The 13,559-nt window shown below is 46.4% G+C and overlaps 1 pseudogene; it reads left to right on the top strand.

Moving 5' to 3' along the window:
- The first annotated feature begins 277 nt into the window (after positions 1-277).
- LOC127538775 (rab GDP dissociation inhibitor beta-like) lies at positions 278-10,629 on the top strand (annotated as a pseudogene).
- The last annotated feature ends 2,930 nt before the right edge of the window (positions 10,630-13,559 follow it).

Below are 13,559 nucleotides of genomic sequence, written 5' to 3'. Positions count from 1 at the left end.
CCCAGGGTCTCTCTCCCAGTCCAGGGTCCACACAACTGCACAGGGCTGAGCACAGATCTCCCTTATCTGAGAAGCCCCCTCACCTCAGACCGATCTCTCTAGCCTGGTGGCAATGGATACAATGGAAAGATTAGTGATCCCAAGGCCAGAGGATCTTCCTTCTGTCCAGATCTTGGTTCTATGTCTCTGGTCTCCAGTGAATGAGGGACTTGGAGTAGATGGCCTCTAGAGACGTTTACAGTATGATCTTTTTCCAGACTTATTTCCCATAATCCCTTTTGCAGGCCCTGCATTTCAGCCGAACTGGACCTGAAGTGGATATTCCCTCTCCCACCTCCGGGTCAATAGGAGAAGGTGAGTTTCTGGCCAAGGTAAAGAGTCCATTGCAAATCAACAGAGGCCCAGAGGCTAGAAAACAGATGTTGAGGAATGGTCAGCCATACATTTCAAGGTTCTCATTTATACCTTCGAGGAAACTGAGGCCAGAGTCCAAGGCACATGGACAACAAATAGTCAGGGCCCTGGGAACAGGGAGACAGAAGCCCTGTCCACAAAAGGACTTCCTGCCCCCTCTTTCACCTACTGAATTCCCACCCGTCCTTTAAAGCCCAGCTCCCTGATCCCCCCTAAGTAAAAGCCTCCCCCATCATGGTTCGCAGCACTTTACTGTGTGATCCCATGTGATCCTAGTCCCCACCAGACTCCAGGAGTCATTGCAGAGCTCTGTATGCAGTAGATGCTGATGTACCAAGGTCACTCTGCTGAGTGAATGAACAGGCTCATGCTGGGCCTCCTCTAACTCTGACTTTGCTCCTTGGGCCTCAATTGCCTCCTCTGTAAAATGAGAGGGCTGACTCTCCCCTGCCCACCCAGGTGCTTTACCATGCCAATACAACAATGGGCTGGGTGCCCCTCTCCTGATCCGGGGGCACACTCACTAATCCCCCCCCCTTTTCCAGTCACTGCCATTTGACCATTAGAGAAGAATCATTACCCGTCCAACTCTTCATACCCACTTTGGGGTTTCCTTGGCAAAGATACCAAAGTGCTCTTGCACTCCACAGGCCTATTGTCTGATCACTCTGGAGATGGTCATGTTTCAGCCCCTCATTTTACAGATAAAGGAACCAAGGCTCCCACAGACTGAGTGATTCCCCATGAGCATCAGTGACTCAAGCCAACATTGGACTCCAAAGGTCCAGACATTCCCACTCTACCAGAAACTGGAACAGGGGAGAGCCTGGAAGCAAAGGCCAGCTAGAAAACTGCCTCCAGGTTGCCCCAATGGGGAGCTTCATGGGGACCTTTTCCTCACCTGTTACCTTTGTGACCTTGGCCACGTTTCCTTATAGGTAATAGGAGGCTAGAGCAGACAGCTTGGGGAGACAAAGGGGTATTCCAGCTTCTCTGAACCTGTGGAGCCTGACTTGTGATCATATCTCCTTGGTCCTGAGATGGTGGAATACTCAAGGCATCCAGAGACCACTTTGCTCTCATGACTTGGTCCCTGCAACCCTTGCTGCTCCCCAACATTGTGAACACAAGGAAAGACTTTACTGGGTGATTTTTAATTTTTTTGTGCACAGGTTCAGCTCTCATTTAAAAAAAAAACACTCCACACTTTTCATACAGTCTAGATTCCCTTTCCCAATGGTGAGGAAACAGATTTAAGGGCTGAAGCTCCAGGGATTCAGTGCCAACTGGCTGACAGAGATCCAAGTGTGAGAACCAAGTTGTCATTTGATGTTCAAAATTGGCAAAGCCCCTAAATCTCCAAGATGAGGACTTTGGGCCCAAGCTATGTGGTAGGTATTTCCAGTTAATTCACCAGTGCAGGGAGATGTTGAGAGTCTCATATCCATCAGGAAGGATAAAGGTACACTGATTTTATAGCCTAATCAATATGCAGTTTGCCCAAGAAGAAGAATCATAGCATTATAAAACTGGGAACATTAAGTGCCTACTATGTGTTAGGCGCAACGCTAGGAGACAAGGATGAAAATAAAATGGCCCTGTCTTTGGGAGCTTAGGGTCTACTGGTGGGATCTACCATGTCACAGACAAGCAGGTAGAGAATACATACAGGATAAGTGGCAGTGACGGGGATGGTGGTAAGGAAGCTTCTTAAGGAGGTGCCATGTTGGCTGAGCCTTGAGGAAGCTACAGGACACGGTGGATAGAGCACCAGACATGGAGTCACTTCTGGTCTCAGGGACCCTCAGCAGGTCAGTTCTCTCTGTCCACATCAGATTCCTCAAAATGGGGATAACGGCAGCACTACCTTCCAGGGTTGTTGGGAAAACCAAATGAGATCCTGTGGGTAGCACTTTTGCTGAACACATAATAGGAGCTCCCTAAATGGCAGCTGCCGTTACTACTACAGGCACAGTGAGCAGGGGGGACTTACGGGGCTGGGTTGGGCATGGGCAAGGGCAGAAAGCCAGGAGTACAAACCCCAGCTGTGAGCTGGGGGCAGGAATGCAGAGGTCACCGAACCAGATCTGGCAAGGACAGCGCACTCAGCCCCCCGGAGGATATCAAAAGAGCAGCCAGCTTCTCCCATGAGGCACTTCATGAGTGCCCTGAAAATGGCAGGTGCAAGAGGAGGAAAATGGAGCTGGTTCTGTGATCCCTTCTCTCCAGGAGGCTCTTGGTGAGCCTGGCATGAGTCCCAAGGCCACAAGTCCAGAGTGGAACTGCAGGCTGATACAGGCCAGTTCTGCCCCAGGAGAAGTGTTTAATTTGAAACTCAGAAGACCTAGCTTCAAAACCGTTCTTACTCCTTATTGTTCTCTGCAACCTACCTTTGGAGAGCAGAGACTTGGAGAAGCTTCTTGATTACGGAAGAGACAGTTACTTGGACCCTAACTTGGTCCTCCCCTCAACACCCCTGGAAGAAAGCTTGTGGGAACCATGCCAAAGGAAGGGGGAGATGGGGGAAGAGAGACCACCAAGCAAGCAGAGAGACAAGACAGCAGCGCAGAAGGCGGGACAGTGGGCAGCCCTGGGAGCCCATGGCAGGAGGGGCTGTTCTCTAACCTAGTCCCTGAGAAGCCTCCAGCCTCCCATCCTTGGCTGTCAGAGGGCTGCTTATCTCCTTGGGGAAATGAGACAAACACAGATGAAGCAAGAGCACTGCGGAGCAGAACATTAGCATGAGGGAGAGCAATGAGAGAGGGGAAGTCTAGAGGGGTCATTTGGAGTCAGAGTCATGAGGGACAGCTTTCTGGGCTGGTGGGATATAACTGGGGGCCCCCAGAAGGGGTCAGATCTAGGAACTAGGACGTGCTGGCCTGAAAGTCCATGGATTCACCAAAATGGCCCAACTGACTTCTCTTCAATGACAGGACATCTCCTTCCCCAGAGCTTTTGTTTGCAAGAGCTATATATAAAGAGAATTACTCTGAGAGGGATGTTCAGAACAAGCACCTCTTCTGGGAAGGCTGCCGAGCCCTTATCAGAGCTGCTCTTCCACTCTTGGGGTCCACCTGATACATCCAATTCTCACCTGTGGCTCTTAAGAAGCTGTAGCACACACAGCGGCCATATCCCAGGAAACTGAGCAAAAGGGCTAAACCAGTTTCACGGTAACCAACAGGCTTCAAACTTAGTGAGTGAGGGGGATGTCTACCCCAAGAATTCATTTTATTAACATAAATATTCAATTCTCTGTAATCAATTAGACTTCTATAACTCATTTTACAGATGAGGAAACTAAGACCAGGATCATGTGGTGACTTGGGCAAGTAACTTGCCCAGGATCACACAGCTGGGGAGTATATGAGGCTGGATTTGAACTCAGGTTATCCCCTGCACCACCACCTGAAACTATCTGCTACTAGATTGAATCAGCAACAAAGGTGGTCAGTGGGATGGGTTCCATCAGCATAAAAAGCCCAGAATTCCATAAATACAAGAACAAAGACCAGGGGCAGGAAGAACTGCTCCCAGCTCTTCAAGGGATCCGCTTTTCCTTCCCTAGCACCTCCCTCTCTCTCCTTTGTAGCATTGGGACTTAATTGAAGAGGGATCAGGTCTGGACCTGCAGTTCCCCCAGCATGGGGCACATTCAGGGAGAAAAAGCTCTCCTTTGTCAGTGCAGGCTGGCACCTTCTCTGTAACTTAATAGGCTGAGAGAAGCCTAGAGCACTGCCCACAATGAGCAGAGACAGGCTTGACGGATCCCAGCTCTCCATCCACTAGACAACATTTTCTATGTATAATTTATTTTCCAAATTTTCTAAATATAAATTCAAATTGTTTCCCTTTTGTTTCCCATGTATCTCTCTGCCAACGTCCTCCCAGAGAGCCATTATAAGGAATTAAAAAGAGGAAGAAAAAAGTTTCACTGAACTAATTTAAAAAAAAGCCTACTGTTAAATTCACTGTTTCACACCCATGTTCCTTCACTTCTGTAAGAAGCAAGAGAAGCGTCTGTCTTCTCTCAGATCTCGTGACTTTATATTCAGTTTCGATCATTTTCTTTGGTTTTTCTATGCGCTGATTATAGCACTGAAATCACCGTGAATATTGTTTCCACGGTTCCGCTTCTTTTTTGCACCAGTTTACATGTCATCCCATGTTTCTCTGCATTAATCACATTCATTCCATCCAGCTCTGCCAAGTTCTGTCGGCCTCATATATTAAAATGCCAAAATCGGATTTAGTCATTCACCAGTAGATTCACCAGTTTAGGGCATTTGCCCTAAAAAAAGAAGAGGCCTTTTTTTTCATAATCCTGATTGTTTTCCAGAAGTGCTGGACCAGTCCTCAGCTCCGCTAACAATGCATCAGTGTGTCCATCCTTCCGCAATGCATATGACATTGTCTAGTCTTATCTCTGGGCATCTTTATTAGTTGGTTGATTAAGAGGTAAAACCTCTGGGTGGTTTCAAATGGCATTTCTCTCCTCAGTGGATGGAGCATTATTTCATAAAGCTATTAAGTCTGCAAATCTTTTGAAAATTATTCATTTGGGCCCTTAACTACTGTTAGATTTCTATTGTCTAGATTTCTTGGGTATCAGACCCATATCAGAGATATTATCACAAAGATGTGTTTTGGGGGCAGCTATGTGTGACGTCAGGAAGACCTGAGTTCAAATCTCACCTCAAATACTTTTACATTTACTAGCTATGTGACCCTGGGCAACTCACATAACCTCAATTGCCTCAGCAAAAAAAAAAAAAAAAAAAAGTGTTTTTCCCCCCAACAGATCATCACATCTCTTACTCGACTCATCTTATTTTTTAATGGAAAAGTTTTTCAATTCCCTGTAGCCAAAAACTCTTGTTTTGTTTGTTTTTCATTTGAGCCGTGTGAAGTTTTACAAACCTGTCCCAAGGCCGTGCTTTGTCTGCTACCCACTGTTCTGAAAGGGCTTCTTGACCTGGAGACTACAGATCCCCTCTGTATTTCAAGGGATTCACAAACTTGGATAAAAAAGAGAGTTTGTTTCATATAAAAGAGTGGGGAGGATCTCTGCTTAGGCAAAGGAACATGATCTTATGCCCAAAGTAAAGGGCACTGCTTCTTAGACAAAGAACAGAAGCAGGGAGAGAGAGAAAAGGAAAAGAGACCCCTGCCTGTGCTGATGGATGGCATCCCTTAAAGGGGACCTGGCCTCAGATCAGGTGCTGACCAGCTGTTTGTAAACTGAAGGAAGACTAAAGCAAGGCATCCTTTGAAAGTGACCGAGGTCTGCATTGCCAGGACCACAGTTAAAGGCAGAAGCCATAATGGACCTTTGGCTCCTCTTCCTCAAATCATGCTTGCTAGTATGGATAGAGCCTCGTGAGAGACAAAAACCACAAGGAACAGTAGAACTCATCTAGTTCAACTCAGATGAGCAAACTGAGGCTCACACAGGGAATGGAGGAGGAGGAGGAGGAGGAGGAAGAGGAGAAAAAGGAGGAAGAGGAGGAGGAAGAAGCGGAGGAGGAGGAAGAAGAGGAGGAGGAGGAGGAGGCAGGAAGCAGGACTGCTTAGAAAGTTACATGTTGCACTGATTCTGTGCAAACAGCATGCAACAGAGACGAATTTCACACACAGCCCTCTTCCTTCTGTGCCCTCCATTACATGTGTGGATGATGCTCATTTTATTGGTGTTAGGATCAGAATAAAAAACTTGATTTTGGAAAGAGCCTCATGACTCTTGAACCTATGATTAAGGGAACTCCCAGATAAGGTAACTCCCTTTTTGAATGAGCTAACTCTTGGCACCTGGGCCTGGAGTCAGGAAAACCTGAGTTTGAGTTCAGCCTCAGTTTCCTCACCTGTAAAATGGGAATAGTGCCTATCTCATAGGATTGTCATGAGGATCAGAAGAGAAAGTTATTTGTAAAAAGTGCTTAACACAGTGCCTGCTCCTTTCTCTGCCTTCCCCCTTCCTAGTGCAGCTTAGCAACTTTTCTGGACCTAATAGTCTTTTTTTTTAATTTTATTTTAATAATAACTTTATATTGACAGAATCCATGCCAGGGTAATTTTTTACAACATTATCCCTTGCACTCACTTATGTTTCGATTTTTCCCCTGGACCTAATAGTCTTAAAGAACTGCCTGAGGTCCTGAGATGGACTGTGACGGACCAGTAGGTATCAGAGACAAGAATGAGCCTTGACTCCAAGGCCAGCTCTTGATCCCCTGTGCCAGGCTGCTTCTCATTTGCAATTCAAAAAATGAAAACAAAAATGTCCTGGAAAGGAGTCTTTAAGGAGGAAAAAAAGTACAACAGCTGGGGAATAGTTGGCTTTCAAATGAGGCTGCCCCGAAGTGAGCCCCTCCAGGTGCCCCTGCCAGGTAGTGGAGTACCCCTCCTGCCCAACTTAATGCTATACATCAGGCCAGGACTGTAGGCTCTGAGTCTGACCAGTAAGCAAACACTTGGAGACTAGAGCACAAATTGTCCACTTCCTCACTCGCCCTTCAGGTCTCTGGCCCTCCGAGATAGCCTTGGGCTCTCCAGGCCAGCTATTTGGGGAGGTTATGACCACAGCTCACTGTTAGGAGTGGCCTATGACCTCCCAGGAGGCTCCCGCCTCAGACACTTGCTACCTTGGTGATTCTCTGGGCCTCAGTCTTCCTCCTCTGTAAAATGACTTTGGGGTAGATGGCTGTGGTCCTGTGAATTGCCTCTGAAGACAGGGATGGCAATGTTTAGCCACCCAGTGGAGAGGAAGCGTGCCATGAGGTCTGGGACTCCTACAAACAGAAGACGGAGGACCCAGGTCAGAGGGTCCCACGTAGGGGCGAAATGAAGTTTGGGAAGAATATCTGCAGTGGCTGGATTCCCCAGGTTAAGCCCTGGAGGTCCTGGATGCAGAGGGAATGGGGATCGGAGCTCAGGCCTGGCTCGGCAGGGCTGCTTTCCTTGTGTTAGACTCCCCTCTGCTGGCCATAGGCTACCCGTCTGTCTCAGCACAGGCCCTGCAGCCCCTGCCTCCTGGGCCCTTCACGGCCTGAGGTCGGCGGAGAGGCCCTTCTGGGAGATGGAGTGGAGCTCCAACACACTGTCAGCCCCAAAGGTTACCTCCATATGTCCCTGGGAGGGGGGGTGCGAGTGGAGCCCAAGCGGTGACAAACACCCCTCCTAGAGATGGCATCGTTCTTTGGAGACGGATGTATTGTGGGTAGGGAGAGAGCTGGCCTTCCTGAGCTGCCCCCGGCACGGACCACCCGAGGAGCCCGAGCTGCTCTCTGGATGCCAAAGGCCACTCCTCCACGCTCCCAGTTCCCCCAAACCAAGGACATGCTGCTTTCTTTTGTCATAGAGAGGCTTACATCTGAGCGGATGCAAGTGCTTTAATTCATAACGGTGGTTTGGGACTTGGTGCAGTAGAGACTCCTGCTTTGTTTCTTCCAGAAGGATGATTTCCTTGGCAAGGGGAACTCGCGGGTCCCGGACGGGTCTCCAGCAGGAGGCACCTGCGCTCGTCCCCATCACCGAGCGTGGGGGTGCCAAAGGTAGGCCGAGAGCGGCAGGCTCCCTCCTTTACTCGGAGCCTCGGGCCGGCGGGCAGCAGCAGCTAACGCACGCTGGTTTGAATCGAGGATGGGGAGAGCTGGCCTCGTGCTGGAGAGGGCGGCCATCACCACCTACAGAACCAGACAGCTGCTGCTGCTCCCACGCCCCAGAGCTTGCTGGCCTAGACTGAGGGTCCCAGTCCCTGACATGTTCAAAACATGACCTTGCAAAAGTGGGCATCCTGCTTGTCTGTACGCCCGCCATGGCAGCTGTGTGTTTCTGTAAGGCTGAGGGTTGTGTGCCTCGCTGAGAGACTCCAAACATGAAAGGCTGGACGGCGCAGATAATCGCACGCACTGCCGTCAGTTACTTCGCTGTTCCAGTGTTCTGCACTTGGGTCCAACATTTATCCCCCAAGTCATTAGGCAACAGCTAAAGGGATTCCAGCCAGCACAAGATCCGGGTGCTGGGAGGTACCAGCTTGTGGCCTGGTTTTTGTTAGAGGTAAAAAGTTGGACACGAGGTCACACTTTGCCTTGTTTTCTTTCTATCCTGGCTCAGATGACTCCTTCGTGGATCCAGCAGAGATGGCAGCATTCCATGGCCCTTCCTCCTCCCAAGCATATGGGAGATGAAACATCTATCACCTGACAGCCTTCGGCTCGCGGAGTGGGAGACCTCGGAGCCCTCAGGAATTGGATCCCAGAAGCCAGATTGCCAGATTTTGACAGCCCTTCTAAACCTGACGGCATTGACTGATCTGGTCACAAATAAGAGTGGTTTGCAGACTTTCAAGTCTAACTTAACTACTCTTTCCCATTCAAGCCTAAGTTTCTCCTCTTTCCCAATGGTCGCTAATGATGTCGCTGGATAATTCAACATTATTCCTCATTGGTACTGTTGGGATTTCTCCTTCTTGAAACTTCAGGAAGAAAAATCACTCTGAGCTAGAGACACACCAGGTTGTCCCTGGCTCCTGCCCTTGCCCTTTGTGAGAGGCTGAAAATTTCCAAAGGACTTCCATTTCCCAATTCCTCCTGCCCTGGCTTTATAGCTAGACAAAGATCTGCAGCTGGAATCCAATCCAATTCAATTCAATTCAATTCAATTCAACAAGCATTTATTATGTGCCTGCTAGGTACCAGGTACTCCACTTGACACTGAGGGTACAGAGACAAAAAACAAAATCGTCCCTGCCTTCGATGAACTTTAATCCTCATTCTTCGAGATTGCCTTAATCTATAAGCCTCCAAAGGAAGAGGCTGGCCCTGTAGCTGAACAGTTTCTTCTTTCTCCCCCTCCTCCTGTTCTCCATTTTTTCTCTTCCCTATAGTTCAGAAGGTGGCACAGAGCTTCTCTGCCCTTGCGCCCCGAGTTGATTTGGCAGAGCTGCTCTGCCCCGCTCCCACTGGCTTGATTTCTTCCCTTTGGAGTTCGTCTCCCTCTTCATTCTTCTTCCCTATTTTTTCCATCTTGATCCTGCCATGAATGAGGAGTATGATGTGATCGTGCTAGACACTGGCCTCATGGACTCCATACTTTTAGGGATCATATCAGTAAATGGAAAACAGTTCTATGTTCTGTGGATTGAAATCCCTGCCTCTCCCTCCCCACCCCATCCCAGTGGTTTATTTAGACCAATGATTTAAATGCCAGCATCACCTCAATGGAAAAGGGGAAAGACTTGGTGTGTGGACCTAATTCCCAAATTCCCTTTGGCTAATGGTCAGTTGGTTAAGATGCTGCTTTATACAGAAGTCGCCCGATATTTGGACTTCAAAAATGACTGAGGGTAACTTTTACAACAGAGGGAAAATATTCTCAGATCCTAATTCTTGAATCAGAAGCCCCTGCCGGGCCAGCCGGGTAATACAAGCTCGGTACACTCTGTATGTTGCCAACTTTAATGAAAAAGACTCTAGTACTTTTGAGGGTATTAATCCTAGGAAGACTCCAGTGTGAGAAGTAGACTAGAAGTTTGATTTGGGTTAAGATGTCATAGATTTCACTGGTCATGCAGTTTGCCCTTTACAGGACTAATGACTATTTTGATCAACCATATTATGAAACCATCAACGGGATTAAACTCTAGAATTAGTCTTTGGCAAGATAAGGCAAAAGCCACTCTGTGGCCTTGGAGGGCTGTCCCAAGGATTTACAAAGCTAAGTGCCATTTGTGGAGGTACCTATATGCCGAACGAGCCAATTGAAATCATCACAAAAATTGGACAAATGGCTGATATATAAAATCTGAGATTGCCCAATGAAAGCTGCAAGCTGAGTTATATAAAACATTGGGTTAAAAAAGTGGCCCAGGGGATCAGAATTATCTGTACCCCAAGTCTGCCACTTGAGTGCCCTAAGGATGCTAACTCAATGCCAGCTCACACTTCCACAGAACCAGGTAAGTAGGAAATGGTGACAAATGGTACAAGGAAATTATATATTTCCATAGTTGGTGGTACTACACCCAAGAAAGAAATCAGACCAGCCATCGAGAGCCTGGAAATGGATGTTTGTTGGCATCAGCAGTCCCCATACTCCAACTGATTTGGGAACAGAAAGCCAGATAGCCATTCCTTAGTCTCAGATGCTACGTCTCGATGTGCAACTACTTGTAATGACATTAAAGACATTTAGAAAAAGATGGCAGAGTCTGAGTGAGTTTGAAGAAATATAAGAAAATGGCTTCTGTGGGAAAGGCTAATAGCAGTAACATGCTAATATCCAGTTAGGAGAAATTGAAATTTCAGCTAATATAGGAGCCTAATAAACCCATTAATATATGCTATTTTTGCAATTATCTTTTAACTTTTTTCAGTAGGAACAATATTAAAAGATTACCATCTGCTTTACCTCCTACACCTAAGGATCCCAAGGGCACTTGACTTGCAGCAGAAACTCTACATTGTCTTCTCCCATTAAGCTACTTCAGACTAGCAGTTGGTTGGGATCCTCAGTGCTTAGCACAGTGCTCTGCACATAGTAGGAGCTACCCTGGAGTAACCAGGTCTATCAGGCTATTATGGATATAGGAATGTGTGTGACATATACTAAGGCAGAGAAATGGAATGGGATATTTTGTTTAAATAGTATAGCCTGTTTCCAAGCTCTTTATGGTAAATTTTGTGTACCAGCTCCTCTTCTGCCCCATATATAAAGGTTAAGTTCACACACTACCTTGTTCTCTAGAGCAAACTCTTCATTGAACCCTTCATGATTTGGAATAGCATCCCTAAGTCCCCTAGCCTGCCTTTTCCCCTCATACCAAGCAAGAGGAGTGCAGATGTTAGAGTGGCTAGGGTCAGGCTGGGGATTCTAACCCAGCTTCAACTTTTGATGCTTACATTTACATCTGAGCAAGACTCCATTGATATTTTCATCTAATATGAGAAGTATCACAACAGCCCAAATCCTAAAGTACCTTTTGTACCCCAAACTCTTAGCCCCCAAATTGGGGACTAAACTGCCGAGGGCAAGAGGAACTTGCCAGAGGCACCAAATACCTGATAATGCTATTAAAACAGGGACTAGTCAATGTCCAGAGTACAAAGTAGACCCAAATTCTGGGCACACAAGAATGATGGCTCACAGGCTTGAGAGGAGAAATGAGTCTGAGAGACCCTCTAACAATGCCCCTTCCTGTTTGTGATTAGAAAAGAGACCCACATTGGAGATGTGATTTTTCTTTCAAACTCAAAGTCTGGTACCACATTTCATCTCTGAAACTTCTAGCTGCTTTGGTCTGGCTGGGATCCCTGCCGTCAGCTCTTATCTCTACCCACCACACACACACACACACACAGTGTACACATGAGCACACACACATATACATCTCTTATCAAAAATTTTTCACTTTATAAAAGGTTCCCTTTGAGTACCTCTTTATTTCCTAACCCTCCCCAAGCCCTAGTTCAAAGCAACCCTTGGTATGGTCTTGTCTGCTTATTGTCTACAAAGAAATGTGTAAGTTCTTTGTGGGGAATATCTAACTTCATTTCTATACGGAAGCTCCGAAGGAAAATATTGGGGAAGAGGGGTATTTGACTACAAACTGAAGGTCTATAGAGCCATTGTATGCCTGTGAAAGCTGGACAGTATCCCAGAGCCATGCCAGCAAAATTGAATCGCTTCCATTTGAATTGTCTTAGGAAGATTCTAAAGATTACCTGGCAGGATAAGGTACCAGAGACTGAGATCCTTTCTCGAACTAAACTGCCCAGCGTTGCAACTCTATTGCAGAGAAAGTAACTCCGTTGGACTGGCCACGTTGTTCAAATGCTAAATGTACACTTGCCAAAAAAATTATTTTATGGAGAACTCAGGGCAAGCACTCATATAAGATGGTCAGAAAAAGCAATACAAAGTCTCTCAAGAACTTTAGAACCAATTGTATGACGTAGGAGACTCTGGCACAGGACCACCCAGCATGGTGCGCCCACATCAGAAAAGGTGCTGTGCTCTGAGCAAAGCAGAATGAATTAGCCCAAAAGAAATGAGAGATGCACAAAATTAGAGAAACCCTTCAAATGTTCATATGGACTATTAGTGTCTGACCTGTGGCAGAGCACTCCAAGCTCATATTGATCTGATCAGTCACAGTCGGACACACAGTAACTCGACTCTAATGTAAATGTCATTTTGATCATCTTTGATCCAACCAACCAAGAGTGGAGGTGGTCAAGGGTTTTCTGCCATGGCTTTTAAAGACAAAAGGCTGCTGGGAGCATCTACACTCCTCCTGCCCATAAAAACAACCCTTTTTTTAAAGAAGGGTTAGCCCTATGCCCCAAAGAGATCAAATGTGTACCAAAATACATCGAGTAGCAATTTGGGTCTGACAAAGAACGAAGTTAAGAGGGTGGGTGCCCATCAACTGGGGTATGATGCACATGTATAATGGGACATACATTCATTCTACTGTATACTCTATATAGTTTAGAATAGTATATATACTATAAATTTAGATATAGATACTATATATAATACTATCATATTGTATTTTGTAAAAGAGACAATTTCAAAGAAATGTGGGAAGACTTGTATAAATCAGCCTCAAATGAAATGAGCACAACTGGGAGAACTATGAGTACAGTAACAACATCATAATGGCAAATACCTTTGAAAGTCTTAAGAACTCTGATCGGTGGAGTCACCAATATTGATTACAAATGGCCAGTCATGAAGCATGCTGCCCATTTCCTGACAGGTGACAGACTTATAGGAAATGAGACATCTATTTTGGATATGATCCATATGAGAATTTATTTTGCTTGCCTGTGCTTATTTATGACAAGAGTTTTCATTTTTCTTTTTCCTAAGTGAGAGATACAGTTGGAAGGCAAGAGGAAAGATAATTATCATGTTAGAAAAAGAAAGGAAAGAAAGGAAAGGAAGGAAGGAAGGAAGGAAGGAAGGAAGGAAGGAAGGAAGGAAGGAAGGAAGGAAGGAAGGAAGGAAGGAAGGAAAGAAAGAAAGAGGGAAGGAGGGAGGGAGAGGGAGGAAGGAAGGAAAGAAGGAAGGAAAGAAGGAAGGAAAGAAGGAAGGAAAGAAAGAAGGAAGGAAAAAAGGGAAGGAAGAAAGGAAGAAAGAAG

The sequence above is a fragment of the Antechinus flavipes genome, chromosome 5 (assembly GCF_016432865.1).
Source record: "Antechinus flavipes isolate AdamAnt ecotype Samford, QLD, Australia chromosome 5, AdamAnt_v2, whole genome shotgun sequence".
Classification (NCBI taxonomy): Eukaryota; Metazoa; Chordata; class Mammalia; order Dasyuromorphia; family Dasyuridae; genus Antechinus; species Antechinus flavipes.
The sequence above is the reverse complement of the archived record's forward strand: the minus strand, read 5'-3'. Positions and strand labels throughout refer to the sequence as shown.